Raw genomic sequence first — 23,770 nt, forward strand, 5'->3', positions numbered from 1 at the left:
GGTGCTTCTCTCTCTTCTTTTTCTTTGATTCTTTGTACAGTAGAATACAGTAAAAAGCCATAAAAAGCCCCATCAAATGCCTATGCAAGAACTAGAAAGAACTAAAGAAACCATGACAGAAACCATGAGCACTATGTTTACAGGAACAAGACACTGTTTTTATCATTTGTGTTATTGTGGCAATATAACATCATTTATGTTATATTGTCTACACAAGACACCGACTGCACAGCAGCTTGTTACTACTGCGCAGTAGCCTTGCATGACACAAAGCCTGACGTGACACCACTGTACAGCAGTAATAAGCCACTGCACAGTGCTAATGAACTACTGTGCAGTCAGTGTCACCAAAAGCCATTCAGGGATGCTACTGAATACTAACTCCAATTACAGTGCAGTGCTAAATGACTGCTCAGTAACAACTGCACAGTCAGCATCTCGTGTAGATGTGGCCTGTATCACCTAAAAGACCTTACTGAGATAATGGCTTGATCGCACATGTTCTACAAGTAGTAGATTCATACAAAGAGTCAGTGGGCTTATCTACACATGATGTGTACTGTGGAGTAGACTAATTTTCTCTGCGGTAAATATACAAGTGCTATGCTACTGCAGTTTTTTACTCCGCAGCACCACATGTGTAGACACTGGCTAGCTTTGTACTGGAGCACCCTTGTGCCCCTACCAGCTCCTCTGCAGCATGTTGAGCCAGGGGAGAGCAGCCCCAGCTGGCAGGCTCACTTCCTGGCCCCCTGCCAACTGTGGCCCCTCTGACTTCACTAAAACTGCTGCAGTCCTGGGTGCACATTCAAATGGTGTACCCAGGAGCAATACACTCTGGAGCAGTAAGCCCCAAGAGTTTATTGCTTTACATTAATTGTATGTGCCAGTAAAAGCTTATACCCTACCCCACATTAGGATTACAGTCAATTCTACAGAAAAAAACCTGATTGAACTGGAAGTGCTTTAATAGGCACGGTTACTTCTTTATATCAGTAACTAAGATGAACGTGACTTTATTCTGGCATTATACTTCCTATATTCTCTGTCTGTATTCTGTATTCTCTGTCTGTTGCACTGTGTTACAGTCTCTCATTTCATACATCATTCACAACCCATGGCAATAGTTCGACAACATTAGTTCATATTCTAAGTACAAAGAGAAAAAATAAATAGGAGAACTGTGTGGTCAGTGTTTTATTTCAGGAATGAAAGAAAAGTCTAAGTTATACTAGTCAAGGATCACCTGTGGATTTGGTTCTTTGCATTTGTACATGTACTGTGGATGAAATCCTAGTTCTACTAAAATGAATAAAAGTTTTGCCATTGATTTCAGTAGCCTACCTGGCATGTCTGTACATATTGTGGAAATGGCACTAAACCAAAATCCCAGATTCAAATTTCTCTAAACTTAAACCAGATCTAGATTGATGGTTCTCAACATTTTTTGGCTTTGTGGCATTCCTTGTTCACTTAAACCTTCCCTCAGAAAATACTAGCTAGTAGATTTCACCAGTTTTTTGGCTATGGAAAAATAGTAGAGCAGATTTTCTGTTGCAAAGAACTCAGAAAGACTACAATAATTTAGATTATTTTTAACTCTATGGGTTCTTATTTGAAACCTCTGGCCAGATGAGCACAGACATTTGGTCCCCCAGGAACAAGTAGCTGTGGCATACCTTGTCCCCGGGGAAAGCCCATGCCACTTATGCTCTGGTGTGCAGCAAGTTACCCTGGGGAGGGGGGGGAGTACGGGAGGCTGGAGCCATCACTGTGCTGGCCCCAGCAGCCTTAGCAGAGGTCCTGAGGGCCTCAGCAGCAGCAAGCCTGCTGGGTGGAGCCTGGCTGGCAGCTGCAGAATGACTCTGGGGAACCCGGCTCTGCTTTTCAATGGTGCACACTACCTGGGCCTGCGTTGCTCCATTTTTGTTATCCAGGGGTCAAAAAAACCTGTGGAAAAAAAAAATGGTCAAGTGCATGCCCCGGCAGCATGCCCTTGCAGCACAGAGAACACCTGACTGTGAGGTATGTGGAGCTGCAGACATGTTTGTGGCACCATGTACCACATGGCTGCACTCATCTGGATGCTTCCTCTGGGTTTATCCTAGGTTCATCTAAACATGCTGATTTAAAAAACTTTAGCCCAATTTAAGGCACATTAAGAATATGCATCTACACATGTGCACCCTGAATGCACCTTAAAAATGGTAATTTTAGGCTATTAGCTCCTAATTTTGATACCTGCAAGAGCAGGTATCAAATTTAGGCATGAGTAGCCAAAGCACATTAACACATGTGTAGATGCATTAACACACATTAATGCTGTGTATGAACTGAATTGGGACTAATTTTAGTCCTACGTCAGTCTGTGAACTCAGTGTTAAGGTGCTTTAATGCATGCATGTGTAGACACGAGCTTAAATTGCCATAATGCGCATCAAAATAACGTACATTAAATTTAGGTGTGCCTGTATGCATGTGTAGACACACCCTCTGTATATCATGTTTGCACACCTAACAGGGCTGCAGCACCGCACTTGAGATCACTACTCTAGATCTTGTACTTTGTGTTGGCTGTCATGTAAAGAAGCATGAAAATAATAACTTCCTTTTGTAAAAATAATCTTTATCAGATTAAGAAAAATAGTACTGTATCATATGTACCAGTAATGCCACTATATGCTTTGTAAGTGATGCTAATGCATACCTGGATGAGTATTAATGCCCAGTTAGCACCCAGACCTGAGCTAAATGCAGGTCAAATTTATGTAATTTTTTTAGCACCACCCCAAATGTGGGAGTTCATATTGCTGAACTAGTAGGCTTTTTTGAAAATATACAGAACAATTATAATAATCAAAGACAAGGTTACTGTAGTGCAGGGTTTTGATGCGCTGTTCCCTTCAGAAAACAAACCTTGCACTACAGTACCCTTATCTTTGAAATTTAAACTGTAGGGGGAATTTAGATACATTCCTATTTCATACCTAGGCAGTGTGTCTACATGAGATGCTGACTGCACAATAGCCAAAAAATTCTGCACAGTAGCATGTTACAGCACAGACAGTGCTAATATGTTACTGTGCAGTATTATTAGGCTACTGCACAGTAATGTCACCTAAACGATGTTCACTAATAAAAGTACTAAATAAATGTACAGTAATGACTGCACAGTAGCATCTCACATAGGCACACCCACGAATCATGCCAGGGTATACTGAATCACAAGGGCATGTCTACATATGCATTAATGTGCCATGGTTACTAGGAGTGTGTGAAGTGGGCCCTATTTGATTCAGATTTGGCCTGAATCAGGGACAGTGATTCGTTTAATTGATTCAGACCACTGTCCCTGATTCGAGTCAACTGAATCCAAATCTGAAGATTCAATGCTGATTCGGAGAATCAGCAATTCAGACATAGACACAGCTTTAAATGTTTTTTCTACGTACTTCAAGGTATCAGTGTTGCTTGTGAATGCTGCGATGCTGGGGCACATGGAGCATCCCACAGGAGCATGGGCGGGAGGCCCTCCACGTGCTCAGCAGCAAACTCTGAAGTGGACCAGAAGTACTTCCAGTCCACTTCTGGGACCACCAGGGAGCATGCCAAGGGCCACCAGCTCAGTGATCAGCCACAGGGGGACCCCAGGTGCTCCACCCCCAGACCCAGGAGGCACCAGTCATTGAGCTGAATCTCCTCCAAATTGAATCAGAGACCGAAGCTTCGCACAGCCCTAATGGTTACTGTGCATTAACTTTAGTATGTGTAATAGGTACTAAGTGTGCAATAACTGGCACTACTACACAGTAGTGCTGGTACATGCTTTTTAAGAGATGCTAATGCACAGTAGACTAACATGCATTAGCGCATTAGTATGGCTTTTGCCACAATGTGCTAATGTGCAGTAGAATTAGTCTACTGCACATTTAGCATCTCTTTTAGGTGTGCCCAAGGACTAACAATGGGTCATAAAATGGAGGTACTAACACTAGTTAACATGTGTTGGTAATCACCCCAGGAGCCTTCTCACAATGACAGATTGCTCTGTTACATCTACACAGGCAAATGCTCCATCATTAACTCACTTTATAAAAAGCTGCCTTAACAGTGAAACTAAAAGACTCCAACTTTTTCTTTTTCTGTAGCTCCCTCAGGCAATGAAGGAATTTGCGATGTGTGTCAATGAGACATTTGAAATCTCACACATTTAAATTGTCCCAGCTTCAACAGCATTTTAAATACACTGGAACCAGCAGCATTTCTAAATTCAAACACTTATGAATCTCCTTCCCACAAGCTTGCTCTTATGAGCCTCAAAGCCAAAAGAAAAAGTTGTTATGGGAGCGCTGCCTCACAGTATAACCAAATTTAATTAAAAACAGAGAAATAATATAATTCAAACTGTACCCAGTGATACCAACCACCTTCCATTTAAATTTTGCAATGTACATTACAAATATTAATCCAGTCACACACCAGCATTTATTATCCCATTTTATAAATAGGAAAACTGAAACCAAGAGGAGAAATAACATAACTTAAGTCATACAGAAGACCACTGGCAGAACAAGGGTAGATCCTATGAGGTTTTTTCCTTAGCTCTGAAATTCAAGTCACTGTTATAGTACTGATGCTACTACAACACACAGTCATGAGGAAAAAATACCATGAAGAATGCTAACACAAAATGGAAACACTCATCACTGAAATGAAAAGGGTTAATCCTCACCAGCCTTGGCATCACAAGAACTAAATTCATTTGTAGTAGTCATTATTACAAGCAGAAGAACCTATTACCTCATATTTATCTCTCAGTGGACACATCTAAACATGCTATTAATAGTATAAAAGATTATGACATAGTAAAATACTGCACAGTGGGCATGTCTACACAAGACACTACTGCACCATAGCAATGCGCTACAGCACCATAGTGCCTGTTGGCAAAAACCATGATGCCACTGCTACATCACTGTAGCAACACACTCCCTCATTATACTGTATGGTTACAGTGCTGTAGCAGCCAAAATAACCATGCACAGCTGGCACGGTGCAGTACAGGCTGTTACTGAGCTGTATTTTAGTACTTCCAAATAAAAGTACTAAATGACAGCACAGTAACAAAGTCACTGTATGGCCATGTGTACACATGCTCAGTATGCTTTCCTTGGGAGCAGGTCTACACGTTTTCCGTGTTGGGAGCAAATCTGCTCCTACCCTGCTCTGACCCCCTACCGCAGCCAGGGGGAGCTTCAGGCTTCCTTTAAGTTGCTAGCCTGGGGGCTGGCAGGGGGCACAGGGTCTGGTCCCAAAGTGCACAGGGCCAGGAGATCTCTTCCAGCTGCTGCAGCAGCTATCTCTTGGCCCTGTGCAAATCGGAAGGAGTCCTAATATGCACAGGGCTGGGAGACAGCTGCTGCTGCAGAGCTCTCCTGGCTCCATGCACAAGGGGACAAGCCTCCTGCTCAGCAGGGCTTCCCTGTGCAGTCAGGGGCTGGCCAGGAGCTGTTCCGCTTCTGGGGTAGCTCCCAGCCAGATGGGAACATCCCTAAGCAGCTGCGGGGTTGCCAGATGTCTCATTTCTGGGGCCGCTCCCAGCCAGTCCCTGCCCCACCCAGTATGCCATTCCTCAAGTCTAATACTGTAGTACAGTAAGTAACCTTGTCTCACACAAGTCAGTGGAGTTGCTCCTGTTGACTGCTGCCATGAAGGATGCTAATCCTTAACTGAAAAGAAGGAATACACAGTGTGATTCAATGAGGGGGCTGCAAAGGTGACTTTAAAACTACCCTTGATGAGAAATGCTCTGGCCAACATGCTGGGTGAAAACTTCAATGGAAGACAGACTCAATATATAAAAGTGGCTATCATTATGGTATACTGCACCACTAAAGCACCCCCAAATTCCAAACTCTACCAAGGCACAAACCTGGGCCCCAAACTTTCAAGGGCTCTTCAGATGGACTGCTACTGTTGCAGTACCATGTCTTTGATGGCTGTTGATGCAAACCCAAAAAGCCTGCATATTTTACTAACTCTCCACTCTTAATTGGAACCAAAATTGCTCTATAAATGAATAAACACCTTAAATGTATTGCTTTTTTTTTTTTAAAGAAAGAAATTGGGTACTACTATGAATATTGGCACACACAAGAGTTGCCATTTAACTCTGGTGTCATTCAACTTTTGTTGGAGTGTTACATAAAAGCTTTTAATTTACCGAGTACCTTTTTGTGAGTTGAGGGGATCATTTGTGACTAATGAAGAGCAGAGAACACTTTAATAATAGTGACAACTAGCTTTGATATTGATATTGTCTCCAAAAAAGTCTCTTTTGAAGTCTCTGAGATTAGGAAAACCCTTTATATTTTATCCATCCGTGTTAATAAAATTACCTTGGCTACATAATGCTCTCTGCAAAGGAAAAAGTAATTTTCTCTCTTTTAGTTTCTTCTGCTACCTTTTGGATATTTTTGTGTTTTTTCTTTTGCACTTGTCATTATTCCACATATCAACATTCATAAATTTTCATTAAGTAGCTTTCAGAAATTATGTTTAAATGAAAATGCAAGTGGAATGTTTTATTTCTTTCAAGAATCTGAACATATTTCATATATTTCAATGTCAACCTTTTTGCATATCACAGCTATTCTCCCATATTTTGGGGGGTTATATTTGGGGCCCTCCCATATTTCTAATGCCCTCTTGTGTTTATTAAAGTTTCAAAAAGACAGGTGGCCCAATAATGATATCACTTCAGGGCAAGATCCCTTCAGATGTTATAACCCAGGCTAGGTTGGATCTACATGGATACTAAACTACATAAAAATCAATGGGGTGCTAAATTTGGTAATTCGAGCACGCCACTCCTCCCTCTAAAGCCCCATTCCAATGAGCTGAACCATGAGGTTCATTTTGCAGTGGAGGGAGACACTTTCTTGTCAGGTAATCTAGAGTCAGTGTAACTATACAGGAAGAAAGATTTTTTTATGGGGTGTTTAGCCAAGGCACAAAAGCAGTCAAAGTGCTCTTGGCTCTTCTGCTACAGGAACTTTTCTGCCAGAGCAATTGTTGAACACTTCATGACAAGAGACAGCGCACACAAAAGAAACAGAGCTGAATGGACTTGGGCGTGGACCTACATAATCAACATCTCTCTTGGCTGTCTTATGCTTCATAGAGTTGTTTCACTAAAACTAAAACTCTGTGTGTGTGTGTGTGTGTGTGTGTGTGAGAGAGAGAGAGAGAGAAGGGAGTAGGGGTGTCTCCAGGCAGGACCAGCAAGTACTTCCTCTGGGAAGAGGACAGACCAAATGGCAAACAGCTATTTACTGATCCAAACCGCAAGTATGGTTTGTTGGATGGGTGAGGTGGTAGAGGCAAGGTACTACCACGCACAGGACATTCTCACTGGTAGATAGGAAGGGATTAGACTAAGGGTCTTGTTGCACAGGACACTTAATATGTGTTAAATCTGGGTGATATTATAGGGCCTTGTTACACAGTAATTATAGGAAGTTCCTAGAGCTTTTAACCCCTGGATTGTCCACATATTAACACCTAAAACTAGTTTTAAGCACTCATTGGCTGTGTCTGCATAAGACACTGACTGCGCTGTAGCTCATTACTACTGGGCAGTAGCATTGCATGGCAGGAAGCATGATGTGATGCTACTGTGCAGTAGCAATGAGCTACTGAGCAGTTAGCATCACCTAAAAGCCTTTTTGATGATGCTACTGCACAGTGACTTTGGTTACTCTGCAGTCAGTGTCTCGTGTAGACGTGACCATTATGGGGCTCAAAGTTATTCCATTCCAGGGCAGGATTATCTCTGATCCATATTCCTCAGCTCATCTTACATGAAGGTGGAGTTACCCTGTCTGCCCAGATGTTACCACCACCACTGCTGTTCTCTGGATGGGCTCAACCTGGAGAAAAACAGCAGCCCAGAAGAAGTGGTGGTGGTAGCGGTGGTGGTGGTGGTGGTGGGGCAGGCAAGTTAACCTTTCCCTACCTGCTCTCTAGGACAGATAGTGAAGAGGGGAAGGCAGGAAACCATTAGCAGCAGGGAGGTGCGGGGGTGGGGGAGGTGTGCCCTGAGGGTGCGGAGGAACTGGGGGAGCCTGGAATGCAGATGAGGATTCTTAACTATCAGTCCTCCAGGCCCCTACTGGCCTGAACATGTGACTGCTCCAAACTCAAGCTAGCACTAACACCGATCAGCATTTGTGTGACTCACAATGTAAAGTGTAACAAGGCCCAAAATTAAGAACATGTTTTGAGCAGTCACATAGCAGTACTGTATTTACTATGGTCTCTAACAATCACAGCTTGCTGATTATTAGTCCCAGACTGTAGTGGGACCCAGGCTGAGTGGCTGCACTAGGATGCAGTCTGTACACCACATGCTCAGCAGGCATCAAGCTCTTGCTTTCAAACCTCACCTGCCATGACTTGTTGTAGTTGAAAAGTGATCTAAGGAGTTAGTACCTGCTCACAGAGAGTTGGCTGAGGTTGGCATGGGTCAATGTCAGGGTCTTCTGGGAGATTCTCCTCCCCTACATTCCTCCTCTTTCCACTCGGGGTTCTAGTTGTTGCTGGACACTCATGTTAGGCCATCCTGCAGCTCAGATGGAGCTTGTAGCTCAGATGCAGAAAGAAGCAGTTGGCTTGTATGGAGTCAGTATGTTTCAGCTGTGTTCATTGTGTTTAATTGAAAGTTCAAAGTTACCTGCATAGAAAAGCAAATAAACCAGTAACAACTAAAGTGACCATGCCCTAGGCTCTTCTTTGGCCCTCCAGGCACCTTAGTCACCTTCCCTCAGGTAATTACAGTTTCAGAGGGGTTGCTCTGTACTTGTTTAGTCTGTGTGGGCCTGCCTGTCCTAGGCAGTCCCCCAGAGTAACATGGGGCTGAGGGGAGGGGTCCACAAACCCTGGCTAATCCCCTAGGGGTGCCTGGCTTCTCCCAGCTGGATGGTGATCCGGTGTCAATCTGGAGAGCTCAGATGCTCTAGGTCCTGGGCTCCTTGTTCCCAGGCTCCATGGGGAAACATGATAACAGCCCTCATCTATCAATGCATTCCCTCTGTCCTGGGCTTGGTGCATTCTTATGTAGGGATTTCCAGGTCAGCATGAGCCAATTCGGTCCCTTGCTTGCCCCCACTGGTCCAGCTGCTGCCAGCAAGTGTTAGGAGCCCCTGGGGGGCTCATTCCCTGCAGCTGCTGCCTCTGGGTCCCAGGTGGTGCCCTGTGCACCAGCTGCCTGCTCTGGGCTGCAGTCCAAGCCAACATGGGGAAGGGGTTCTGATCCCCTCCCCAATCTGGGTGCAGAGCCTGGGGAGCACTTTTCATGTGCTGGTTGCCTGTCCAGCAGTGCAGTGGAGCCTGGCCTAGGAGCACAGGTTTGCTGTTTACCCACGAGCCCGGCCAGGGATCTGTCGCCTGTGGGGCATGTTGGTGGTAAGTACAGGGCTCAATGTGGGATTAGAATTGACAGTTAGTCCCCGTGTGCTCATGGGAAACTCAGAATCTCTGCATAATGCTGTGCCCCAGGGGACACAGAGTGAAAGGAGTAATTGCCTGCTTGGGTTTTTCAGGAGAGTCCCACCCACCTCCCCGCTAGGCAGAAGAACCTGTCTCCAAATGGGTACATCTACATGCAAATTTAGTGCAACACAATAAACTCCAGTGAAGTTCATGCCAGAGTTTATTGATCCCAGGTGCCACATTTGAATGTATGCCTGGGACCACAGCGCATTGACCCAGGGCCCTGTCTGGCAATTCCAAGGGGGTCAGCCTGTCATCCTGCTTTGCTCTGACTCAGTGTGCTGTCGAGGGGTTGGCTGGGGCATGAGGGTGCTACAGTGTGGGCCTAGCTGGCAGGCAGCTCCCACCCTCATGCCCCAGCCAGCCCTAGTCACTGTCTACATAACTCCACTATAGGATAGTACTTGTGTTGGGCAGTACTAATCTATGGCAGAGTTAATAAGTTTACTCCAACCTAATAGCTCCACACGTGTAGACAGTGACTCTTTACTGAGGAGCTAATTAGGCAACACAGTAAGTGGCACATATACATTTACCCACTGTGAAAGCATAACTTCTGCCAAGAACCAAATCCTAGATGGCCTGGATGGGGAGCACTGCACAGCTCAAAGAGTCAACAGGAGACAGATGGGGCAGGGAACTTACCATTTCTAGCTCCTGTCTATTTCCTCAGAGTGCCAGCCAAGATATGGCAGAAGCCAAAACTTCTTCTGTTATACCCCAAGTTATCATAAAAGTTTGATATATACCACAAAGTCACCATTTTTCTTGTCTCTGTTTTCAGAGACAACACTTGCAAAATGAAAGGGGCGTCTGCAGAATACATGATGGCTGCTCAGGGACAGGCTAGAGTGCAGCCGCAAAATGGATTAGAGATGTCCATAGGTAATGGTGACAGAGCAAAAAAGGAGATGCTAAAAGCCCCAGTAGCTGCCTTCAAGCAGTGAGCATTAACTGCAGACTCCTAGCATTACAACCTTCAGCACCAGCACGAGGAGAGACTGCAAATGTGGACAGAGAACATTGTGAGGCTGGGGGATCCCTACATTTGATGTGCAGAGGTTCAGGGAAGGGGGCTTGAGATGGTCACTCAGTGTTTTAAGGGAACTACTCATGCTTGGGCGGAGCTGGCAGAGATCCAGCAACAGGAGAAGGAGTTCATGGACACATTCCTAGCTGGTGTCATTTCTGTCTCCCTGGGAAACCCGATATTCCCTAGGCCCCATATGGCATGAGACACTTCTCCCTCAACGCTGGTTTCCATGGCATGCCCTGCTCCAGGGACTATTCTTCATGCTGTGGAGAACAGGGGTCCCACATGTGGCACCTTTGAAGGCAGGGTGGGAGAGGCTGGTCCCCAATACCATGACTGACTGGTGACATTGGGAGTGGGAGGTGGACCAGGAACAGGATGGGTGGAGCCAAGGAACCAAAGACCCTGGCAGCTAGTGGCAGGAGAGGCAACAGCTGGTGTGTTTGGGACCAGGGTATCAGGACCTAAGGGTAACCCCACCTCAGACATGACAGTCCTCCCAAGTTCAACTACTCTTTGAGGAGAATATCCCAACTACTCTTCATGGGGAGAATATCCCTGGTATTCTCCCCATGAATGCAGATCTCTCAAGCAGTACCAGGACAGCCCTAGTGAGGCACTGGACCACCAAGATCAAGGGGATGACTGCATTCCATCATCCCACTTTGCCAGATCATGTCTGGGACAGGGCCCAGAGATAGTGACAGAACCCCCACCTCCTCCTCTTACCCTGTCCAGGTCCTATAGAGGAGCTTGTCCAAGTCCAATCTAACAAGCACTCTAGCCCCACACTAGGACAAGTACCTGTTCTCCCCAGTCTTAGGGTATGAGGTACCCCAGAGTATTGTCAAGGATCATATGGTCAGGGTCCCTGCACAGGGTGGGGGGGGTCCAGGGGCTGTGGTTCTGAGAGTGCTAAGAGGAACCCTCAGTCCTGCAATATAGTTGTTTACTGCACCACCCAAGCCTGCACTCACGCAGCCATCTCAGGAGGACAGTGGATCAGGAATAACCCACTTTTCCTCCACCTACATCAAGATATTCCTGGTCTTGACTCCCCATCTGGGATGTGGGGTGTTGGGTCCATCACACCCTCACCCCCTAGCAGGGTTCTCCCTAAGCTGTGCAGCATGCTCAGCAACGCAGGTGCACTCATATCATGCTGCCAGGTGCTCCTGCATGGCCACACATGCCATGCAGCTTATAGGGAACGCTGTCCTCTAGTCAGTGCTTCTATGTTCCAGTGGAGGGTTCTGCCCAGGTGGCACGTCTCCAGTTTCAAATCCTACACACGCTTTCAGGTCATATCATTCCTGCATTCCCATTCACTGTTTTTCTCACCAAAGGGAATGTAGCTGCATTCAATGATGCATATCATCTCAGGAACACTTTGGCCAACCCCTCTTCCAGTCCTGAGCAACACTGTTCACTTTATATATGATGGGAAGTAACCACTAGCAAGCTACTGGAGAATCCAAGCCAACCTAAACCTGCCACTGTACAACAATCTCTCAAATCCACCTGCTGCACATTTACTATCATGATGTCGTCCAAACTATCTATCCACTGTGGTCCAAATGGCCGCACCAGGATCACATGGTAGAGACCCTCTGGTATGAGGAATAGAGATCAACATCACCAGAAAACAAATTCTTTATCACTGATCCTATAGTCTGCCCACCTGGCTTCAACCTGCTATGCCCTCAGTGAGCCTTGATGAATAGGTTCTGGACAGAGCCAACCTCCAGTGTTGGGGTCTTTGCAACAGCCCAGACTGAGAATGCCATCACATGGCTCAGCAATTACGCACATGCAGACTGACTGACCAAAGGGAAAAGAGACCAATTTCTAGCATGGTTAACATTCAAATGGCTTTTATTAAATTTCTTTGGCAACTGAGAAAAGGTAAACTGAGCAACAGTTATTTCCTGTGCTGTATTCTTCCCCCATATCCAGATGTTTTGCCCTCCCAAAGCTGGTATCCAGCTAGCCAGTGTATTCTTTGACCCCAGCCACCTTGTGAAAAAAATGGCATTTTTTCCCACAGGAAAAAAATGGCTCTGTGAATGCTGGAGATAGGGAAACTGAGTCCACATGGCAGACAGGTTCTTCACCCAAGTCTTTGCCCAAGTCTGAAGCTCAGTTGCTCAGAGCTTCCAGCCTTCTGACACCTCTGGCCTCACTCCTCTGAGTACTGTCCCCTCATTCTACCAGTCCAAGAGATGATCTACCAGGGCTTTCCTGACTAGGACTTTGTGCTAGTTGGGCTCTCTCAGGTGCATACATCCTGGGAGAGTGCTTGCAGCACTTCCTTGACATGCTGTGACTCCTCCCTAGGCCTCACAGAAGACTTCCTCCTGACCCACTGGTGGTGTGTAGGGGGTGCACGCAGGTGCACATGAACCCCCTGAGCTTGGCTGTGCACACCCTGCCAGCAGCATCTGCGGGCAGTCACTGGTCACCACCTCACCCCCCTCATCACTGATGCTGCCATCAGCATCTGAGGGTGGGTCCCGACTGCTGGTTGGCACTTGCCACCCCTCCCCCCTGCCACCGAGACTGCTAAGGCCACCTGCGGGAGCTCCCCGCTCACCGCTGCCATGCCCCCACTACCGCTGCCCCTGCCACTGCTGCCTGCAGGCAGTCACCATACCCTTCCCAGCCTCTGGGGTCACACAGCATTCATGTTGTGCAGGATGCAGAGCAACAAGGCATGGCAAATACTCCTCAACTATACTCAGGTACATACTCAGAGCACTCCAACATGCCTTGAACCAGCCAAAGGTGCATCTGACAGTGAAGCGACAGCTGCTGAGGCAGTGGTTGAAGTGTTCTTTCCTGAAGTCCAGGTGCCCCATGCAGGGTTTCTTGACCCAGGGGAATAGAGGGTCCTCAGTGATGAGGAGTGAGATGATAACACCACTGATATCGATGCTGGAAGGCCCGAGGATGTAGGATCCCCTCTACCATCTGGGGCAGGGTAGAGGTGTGGAAGGCCTATGGATGCTGCTTGTTGCTTGCCCAGGTGACAAAGATGTGACTTAAGTGCTTAGGGAGGTCAACATTGTCCTATAGTACAACAGAGAAAACCCCTTCTTACTGAACTCCATGATGCCTTTGGGTGGGTAGGGGATGGGGATGTGAGTACTGTCAACAGCCCCCATGCCACTGGGGAAGATCAATCATCAAAAGTCAATGATGACCTGCTGTGTGTTGATGAGATGGAATGAAGCTGTTTGCCAATATATCCTGGACTGCCACTCCAGCTATGGACTTTCCCCCACCATACTGGTTGGCAAAGGAGAAGAGGCTGCTCAAATTAAACTGCACAACTTAAACCAGTTCATTTGAATGTTTGCATGCCTTACATATTATCTTCCCTACTGTTGGAAAAATGAGGACTTGTAATTCACCTACAGCACAGTTATAGTACTGATACCAATTAGGGAGGCTTTCCCAGCACTATGGCTCAAGATTTTTCACTATGCTCTGTCTAGCTTTACTCCATGTGACTTTAAGTCGCATCAATCAGTATCATTACTTTGCAGCCTTTCTGACTTGACAACACGGATAGCAATCAGATAAGAGAACACAAATACCGAACAAAGTCCTTGCCCTTGCATTGAATGGTGACTTGGATAAGCTTAGTAAGTGGTTGGACACAAACCTGATGACATTCAATACTGATAAATGCAAGGTACTCCACCTCGGAAAAAACCCCCCGTGGCATACTTACAGGTTTGGCAGTGCTACGCTTGCTAGCAGCGCTGCTAAAAGAGACTTGGGGGCCATGATCAACCACAAGATGAACATGAGCCACCAATGCAATGTCGCAGCTGGTAAAGCAAACAAAACCCTGGCTTGCATCTATAGATGCTTCTCAAGTAAATCTCAGGATGTCATCCTCCCACTGTACTCAGCCTTGGTGAGGCTGCAGCTGGAGTACTGCATCTAGTTCTGGGCTCTGCAATTCAAGAAGAATGTGAAGAAGCTTGAGAGAGTCCAGAGGAGAGCCACACGCACGATCAGAGGGCAAGAGAACAGGCCTTATGAAGAGAGGCTGAGAGCCACAGGACTCTTCAGTGTGGAAAAGCGCAGGCTCGGGGGGACCTGGTGGCTGCCTATAAGTACATACGGACCTGTTCACCGGGACCTGGAAGAATGTCTGTTCACCAAAACGCCCTGAGGAAAAACAAGGAGCAACAGTCATAAACTCCTACAAGACCATTTTAGACTGGACATAAGAAAAAATTTCTTATCTGTCCAAACCCCCAAGACCTGGAATAGACTCCCTCCAGATGTGGTGCAGGCACCTACTCTGGACTCATTCAAGAAACACTTGGATGCTTATCTTGCTGGGGTCCTTTAACCCTAGCTGACTTCCTGCCTCTGGGGCAGGGTGATGGACTTGATGGTCTTTGAGGTCCCTTCCAGCCCTATGAAATCTATGAAGTCTGTGAATTTTATATTGGGAGCTGCCCCCACAAGAAGCTAAATATATACAGCATTCAGACTGGGGTAAAGAAATGGGAATTGTCTTTCACTTTCCTACAGGTAATTATTCTGTGGCACAGTTTTCTTACACCCCTGGCCAAACCTAAATTTAGTTATCTTTAAAAATATTCCCCCCGCCACCCAAATTATGGCCACAACTTCAGGTTTCTTGACATCCCTTTCCGTTGCAGAAAGCTCCTGGGCTTTTCTTAAACATTTATGATTTTAAAAGGGAGAGAACTTTGCTACTGACTTACTAAACTTAGGCCTACAGCTAATATTTATGACCATACTTCCAACTAAGGGGTTATAGAATGAAAATGCTGACTCAGCTGTCTCTCTATGTACCAAGGCTTTTGCTATAATAAAGATAACCAAAAAGGTTAGAAGAGGCCACAGAGGGCCCTATGATCTGCAGAAGCTAGTGTGTCCATGGAGATTCATTCAGTTCTACAGCACCTCAAAGTGCAAGGAAGAAAGGAACTCAGTGAGGATTCATTCAGATGAAGAAACCTTTTATGGGAGTTTCTATAATGCTTCAACTTGAACAAGTATGTGTTAACATACTTGTGCTGGGTGACTGTATAATAAGGCTCACTGGATCTCTGATAGAAACTTTCATAAAGGAAAAGTTACTGATGAAAGTAGACTGGAATTTTTGTGTGCATGTGTTTTGTGTGCAGCTGGAGGTTTCATCTAGATCTCAGTGCCTGTAAAATGAGGGACAACAGGGGAGCAGGCCACAAACCATGAACTCCCTGTGCTCTTTTCCTGAGGAGCATCAAAGGCAATGAGAGTGACAGACTATCTAATGGAAAGGTATTGTATATTCTTGCTTTAGGTCACAGCCATGGTTTGCATCGCAGAGCAAAAGCTTTCTAATTTAACATTTATGAACTTGTCATTTCTAGGGTGCAGTCACAGAAGGGCTTCAACACTTGGGGTGATGGTGTTGTGTAATGCAGTCATTCTTGGTTATCACTTTTGGCAAATGTAAAATTTCCCTATTATGAGGAAAGGTTGGATGCCTTCTATCCTAGAACTCTTATTGTTCTTTTTGCTTTATCCTTTATTTTCTCCATTGAGATAGCAGAAGTAAAAAAAACATTCATGTGCTACCAGGTTTATAATGGTACATTCTAAAGCCTCAGATATTTACTTTCTTCAGTCATAAGATATGCTAAAGCATTACAATATAAACATGAATGCAGATAAACTACCAAATTCAGCAGAGGATCTGGCCCTATAGATATTTCCACATTGTTCATTGTTAATTTTAAATTACCACAAAGCTAAAAGTTAAGACATATTATAATCGACTGGGAGATAACACTATATGAAATTTACTTCCTGAATTTGTAATTTTATGATACCTAAATTAGGATTTTGCAGTGTTTGAATACTTGGTATTCATGTTGGACAGGTGTTCACAAAGTACTGAAAAAATACAGCTTCTGTGTTTAATCATTTTCCTGCTAGAATGCTCCCAAAACATTTTACAGAAATATATGATATGATATGATATGATATGATATGATATGATATGCTGCATAGTGATTGAATGCATATATATGTTTAATATGTCGTTCAGTAAATGTTTCATCCTTGGATTGTGAACAGCTCTGTTTCTGTTCTACCATAGTGGGGGTACTAACACTAGATATCAACAATAAATTGTATTATGAGGAATCCTGTCAGTTGTAAAATGGGGTGTCCTTTTCTTGTGGAAATGATGTTCACAGTCTGTTGACTTCTAATGTACTCGTACATTAAATATTTTGTAGGCAAAATGTTAGTTTGCTCATTTCATATCTTTCAAGTTTAGTTCTACCAAATGCTTTGCTAACATTTTGCCTACAATAGAAATGCTTTACAGTCTTTGCCCAAGCAGATTTCATCCATATTAAAAATTCTAAGATTCCATGATACAAACAGAAGTCAGGGGAAACTTAACCTGGAAACTCAGTTTTTACTAGGGCGGGTTAGTTCCCCGCCCCCTTACCTCCTGCGTCAGAAACTCAGTATAATTAATTGGAATTCATATGTGAACTTCTGGCTAGATATAGACACTCAGGGAGGTTAGGAAGAACTAAGATCAAATTAAAAATAGCCACCCAATCTAACTTAGTTTGCCTAGGTGTGGACTTTACATTTAGATGCCTAGTTAGGTCAACATAAGTGCAAACTGTACAGATGTGTAGGAAGGTTAGATCGGTCTAAAAATGACTGACTCAGTATAAGTTAACTGTACTTTTGAGATAGTCTAACTTAGATTGGGTTAGGTGAGATTGATTCAGCTGAACTTCTGTACAGTTCCCAGCACAGTCACAGGGCTAGGAAAGCCCATTTGCCAGCCCCAGCCCCAGGGCTATACTTTTTTTCTCTCTCTCTCCTCCCTAATCCCCAGCACTGGGCTATTTTTATCCCTCCAGCCCATCACCCCCACCCCCAGACGAACAATCCCCACCTTGTGGAACAGCCAGCCCCTGAAAGCCTGCCAAACCCTTGATCCTGCAAGTTGTTCCAAGTACTGGCATTCACCAGTGCTGGAAGCCAATAGAAGTAAATCAGGGAAGGAGAGAAGATAAGCAGGATCAGGGGTGTTGGTTCACCAGGAGAGGTTGTTTGTCTGTGGATGGGAAGATCGGGGGGGAGGGAGGGCTGAAAATAGCCCTTGGTTGGGGGGGGAAAGCCCCCACATTCCACCAAAGCCCTATCATGCAGCCACCAACTTTCCCAATCTGCCCAGTGCCCACCCCTTCCCCGCACCCAGATTTACTTCAGTAAGGTCCTTGGTCTAGTAAACACCAGTAAAACTGGCCACAGGAGTGGTTTGCAGGATCAGAGGCAGTTTGGTGGCAGTGTGGGGTGTGTGTGGGAGGGCATTATCTAGGCTCTGAAATCATGGGTCTAGATTTATAAACCCCAAATTTTTAATGTTATGAAAATATATTTACAATGTATCTGCACCTGAGATTTAGCATCCAGATTTGGCAGTTGACTGCTATTGCTTTGCAAGCAGTACCATGCAGCACACAAAAAGTAAGAACCCACCTTATATCCTTGCACACATATTTCTCCTACACTTGGCATAGAGGGCAAGGGCAAATAAAATCCTGTGGGTATACCATAATTCATCAAATGAATTTCTAAATGAACTTTGTGTACACACCCCCCCAGTTTTGTCACTTGCAAGTTTTCCCCACATTTCTGGAGACTACTTCAAATTTTAACCATGTCATTTAATTTTTTTTACATTTCACATAGTACATAGATATTTCTGTTATATAGAGATGCAGAAGACTGAAAGAAATCTTAAGGCAACCAGTTCTCCAAGGTAATGAATAACAGTGAAATTTAAATTTAGGCTATGTTGACCCCTGAGGGCCTTGTTACACATTAATTTTAGGTGGTTCCTGGATCTCTTAAGTTCTTGACTACTCACACGTTAAAATCTGAAACTGGTTTTAAGCACACTTTAGATGGCTTAAAATTATGCCTTGCCAGGGCAGGTTTATCTCTGGTCCATGTTCCCCAGCTTATGTTCCATTAATATGTAGCAGCTCCCCACAGATGAACCACTCATGTTGAAATCCTCCAGCATCCCAAGATGCAGTGTGCCTTCACCACCATCCTGTTCATTGTGGACACACTTTCTGTCCCCTGAACTCTATTGCCCTGGGGGTGGTTCTGGAACTAAGCCATCTCCCCCTCCTGCCCTTGGAAGTGTGACTTTCCCACCACCTAGCATTGCAACCCTGTGCAACCCTGTGCAAACAGCCTGAAGAACACATGGTCCAGGAGAAGGGTCTAAGGACAATGCAGGGAGAAACAAAGTAGGGGGCCACAATGCGATCCCAAGTGCTGGGACTTCCTTCCCAGGGTAGGAAAAGTAGGTGTCCCCCAAAAGCACCTTCTTTCATTGATCATAGCTCCAAACCACCCCAGAAAGCTCCTGTGTGGGTGCCAGGTGGGGGGGCAATCTCTACTGCTGCCCATAGCCCCACGCTATGCAGGGGGGGCCCTCCATGAGCACACAGAGACCCCAATCACCACTACTGCAGTCAATGACTGCAGGGCTTTTTTTCTTTTTTGAAGTGCTGGGACTAGGCTGGGGTCAGGTGGGGAATGGGGTCAGGCAGGGAAGCCACGGCGGCTTTTCCTGGGACTCCTCCTGCCCAGGGAGAGACAGACACAGCCAGAGGAGCCATGCGAGAACGTGCAGCTGCCCATCTGTGCCTGCCTCTCCCCAGCCAATCTGAATTACTGAATCTCTCCGAATCAGCGATGAATCTTCCAAAGCTGATTCAGTCAAATCAATTTGGAACAGTGAACCGAATCTCTGAATTGAATCACTGTCCTCTGAATCAGCCAAATCTGAATCCAAATCAAATACTTCCCTATTCGCACAGGCCTACATCTTGTCTTAAAGCCCTTTATCCACTTACCTTACTAGAAATAGGTCTGAGTTATAAAGTTTAGATAAGGATACCAGCTTCAACAAAGTGTGGAGTCATTTTGATCTGAAGGAATGGTTTGGTCTCACAGTGTTTGCTTACTTAAACATTTCAGGCAAGTTCCTTCCTGTTGAATTGCAGAGGCATAGCTGGACAGTACTCTGCCCTGGGCAGCTGGGCCAGCAGCAGTAGTGGCTGATATTTTTACAATGCACGGTCCCAAATTGATTCCCAGGATTAATTGGTCCTTTTTCCATTGAAACCCAAATAGATTCTTGTGTAGTTAAGGAGGAATAGATTCACAAAAGGAAATTGGAAGGCACAACGTTGATGTTTTACTTGCCTTGGTGCCTGGTGGAATTCACGGCATTCAATGTTAGGTATCAAAGCTCCCAGTACAATGTGTGAAGAAGTAAAAGAACCTGAAGAAAGTAACCACAAAAGCCAATAGGCTGGTAGGGGAGCCTGCATAGCCAATAGAAAATGTGATAAGGAGGTGTGTTAAGTATTCAGGCATTTCCTCTGAGCTGCTTTCTCTTGTCAATTTTTCCAGCTATGGTATCTCCAAGAGAAATTCCAAAAAGAAAACCAAGAAGGAGTCAGTCCTTTCAAAAATAGCTAGAGATGGTTATAATGGTGACCTCAATGTAATCCAGTAGTTCAGAGAATAAAGTGCTTACCCAGGACAGGGCTGATCTGGATTCAGTTTCCTCCTTTGCCTGAGGACACTTGAACTTCCACATCTTAGGCAGCCTGAGATGCTCTGAAATCCTTCTGTTGAATCTTCTCTTACTATGGAATGATTATAATATGAATTCAACTGGAGAGTATGACCATTACTTTAGTAGTTAGGGCACCCACTTGATATTGGCAATACCCACGCTGCAAGTGGAGGCTCTTGAAGATGTATCACTGACCCACGCTATCACCTCAAGTTCCCTATTCTTTCTCCTGCCACACCTTCATGTTGTAATAATAGGAAAGAAGGGAGGTAAGATGCTATCAGTACTTAATGGTATCACTCCAGTTCAGTGATCCTTTCACAGGGTTCCTCCATCCCCTATATCCCATCCCATTCCACACCTCATTGGTAGTTAAGCAGAGAGCCAAGTCCTGTTAATTTGCACTCTTAAGGTAACATGCTCAGCTCCTTGACCAACCAGCCTCTGCTTACATTGAAACTTTCTTGATTTAGATTAGTTATCATCACAAATAATGGTGGAAAATCAGCTTAAACTTGGTGACACCTGTGCTTCCCCATTCTGGTTGGTTATTGTTACCACTGCCACAAAGTCAACTTAATTATTCTCTCCCTTGTGGTCTTCGGCCGGGCAGGTCGGTGCCTCTCCACCACTAGTAGAAAATCAATTTTCCAGGGTGTAATCCATGGATTTTTTCCCTTTTTGTCGCCTCCTTTTCCTTAGTTTTTCTTTCCTTTCCTTCATGGCCCTGACTTAATCGATTAATGGCTCATGAACCACTGCCTTCATGGGCCTAACTTGATCAACAAATGGATTGTGAGCCATAAGCCTTGGTTCACACCTGTAGGGGCCATCTCCCCTGCCCCCTCCCAGATTTTGTTCTGCCACTCTGTTTCTTCCTATTACCTTTAGCCAAGGCTGGCCTTGATTTCTATTGCCTCTGGTCCCCCAGGAACCTTCAGTTACATTCAGGGATCTTCAGCCTTTCATTTAGACTCAACGGCCCTTCACTCTCCAGGCCTCCAGCTGAGCCTCAGTCCTAGGCCCTATTCCAGCTTCAGTTCCAGTGCTGCATCTCCACACAACTTGCATGGGTCACACAGCTCCCCATATGTTCTCTTCTCCAGGGATCTCCAAAGTTCAGGGAACCATTTACATTTTCAGTGGAATTCTTGGGGCTAGTAGAAGTTGGCTCCTGCTTCATGTGGGCATGTGCTGTTCTGGCTGGCTGCTCTAGCTTCTGCTAGCCACCTGCTAGCTTTCCATCACAGCTCCCTTGTACACATCACAATGCCCCTTTCTCCCAATAAATCTTTAGATGGATTTTGGTCTGGCTGATATGCCCAAGCTGTACCAGGGTCTGGGACCGGTGACCTATTACACACTCCAATGAATACATAATATAATGAAGTACTCATTTTGTAGGATTAAAATGAAGACCGCCCTCTCCTGGATGTGTATTTAACTACTAAGGCAGAAGGTTATGCTCACTCACTCTCCAGCCCAATTAATATTAAGTATTTCATGCCAGATTGACCTGTGCAGGCATGGTATAGAATCATAGAATCAGTGCTGATATGCCCATATCATAGAATCATAGAAAATTAAAGCTGGAAGGAACCTCAGAGGTCATCTAGTCCAAACCCCTCCTCAAAACAGGACCATCCCCAATTATCTCAACCCAGCCAAAGTTTTTTCTTGCCAAGTCTTAAAGTGATAGAGATTCTACAGTCTAATTAACTTGTTTTAATACTTTACTACTCTTCTCATGAGAATGTTTTTCCTAAGATCTAACCTAAACTTCCTTTGCTGCAACTTGAGACTGTTGCTCCTTGTTCTGCCATCTGCCCCTGAGAACAATCTAGCTCCATCCTCTTTGGAGCCACCGTTCAGGTACTTGAAGGCTGCTATTAAATCCCATAAATAAGCCCACTTTCCTAAGCCTCTCCTCCTAAGTCATGTGCCCCAGCCCCCTAATCATTTGTGTTGATCTCTGCTGGACTCTCTCTAATTTTTCCATGTCCTTTCTGTAGTATCGGAGTGTGTGGGGGGGGAGAGATGGCAGGACACAATACTCCACATGTGATCTCACCAGTGCCAAATAGAGCGGGATAATAATTTCTTTAGATCTGCTGGCAACACTCCTACTAATGCAGTCCAGTATGCCATTAGCTTTCTTAGCAACAAGGGCACACTGGGCTCATCTACACAAGATACTTAATGCACAGTAGCTTAATAACACTACGCAGTAGCATGTCACAGCATGGACAGTGCTAATATGCTACTGCACAGTAGTATTAGGCTACTGAGCAGTGGTGTTACTAAAGGGTTTGCTGGCACTACTGCAAAGGAACTGTAGTTATTGTACATTTAGTTAGTACTTCATTGAACAAATACTAAATTAAATATGCAAGAACTACTGCACATTAATGAATATGTAGACACACCAACTGTTGACTCAGCTTATTGTAGATTGTAACCCTCAAGTCCGTTTCTGCAGAGCTGCTGCTTAGCCAGTCAGCATTACCCTATACCAGTGCATAGGACTGTTCTGTCCTAAGTGCAGGACTTTACATTTTCTCTTGTTGAATCTCATCAGATTTCTTTTGGTCCAGTCCTCCAACTTGTTGAGGTATCTCTGAATCCTAGCCCTACCCACCAGCATATCTACTACTCCCTCTCAGCTTGGTGTCTGCAAACTTACTGAGCATGCATAACATCCAATCTTCCATCCCATTCTCTGTTGATGAAGGTATTGAACAAAACTGGCCCCAGAACTGACATCTGGGGCACTCCACTTGATACTGGCTGCCAACTAGACATTGAGCCATAGGTTACTATTCTTTAAGCCTGACCATCCAGCCAGTTTTCTATCCACCTTATGGTCCATTTATCCAATCTGCATTTCCTTGGCTTGCTTGTGAGAATGTTGTGGGAGACCATACAAAAAGCCTTGCTAAAGTCAAGGTATATCACATCCACTGCTTTCCCCATATCCACAGAGCCAGTCATCTCATCACAGAAAGTAATCAGGTTGGTTAAGCATGACTTACCCTTGATGAATCCATGCTGACTGTTCCCAATCACCTTTTTCTCCTCCAAATGCTTAGTAATGAATTCCTTGAGGACATGCTCCATGATTTTACCCAGGGACGGAGATGAGGCTGACTAGTCTGTAGTTCTCCAAATCCTCCTTCTTCCATCTCTTAATGATGGACACTATATTTGCCCTTTTCCAATTATCTGGACCTTTCCCAATCACCACAAGTTTCCAAAGATAATGGCCAGTAGCTCTACAATTGCATTGGCCAACACCCTAAGCACCCTCAGGCAAATCACATCGGGCCTCATGGACTTGTACACATCTAGCTTTTCTAAATAGCCTTCAACCTGTTCTTTCACCACTGTCAGCTGCTCACCGCCACCCAAAACTGTGCTGCCAGGAGCGGTAGTCTGGAAGCTGACCTTGCCATGAAGACTGAGATAAAAAAAGCCATTCAGTACTTCAACCTTTTCCACATCATCTGTCACTA

This window comes from Crocodylus siamensis, chromosome 4 (assembly GCF_052110815.1).
Source record: "Crocodylus siamensis isolate JL-2025a chromosome 4, ASM5211081v1, whole genome shotgun sequence".
Lineage (NCBI taxonomy): Eukaryota > Metazoa > Chordata > Crocodylia > Crocodylidae > Crocodylus > Crocodylus siamensis.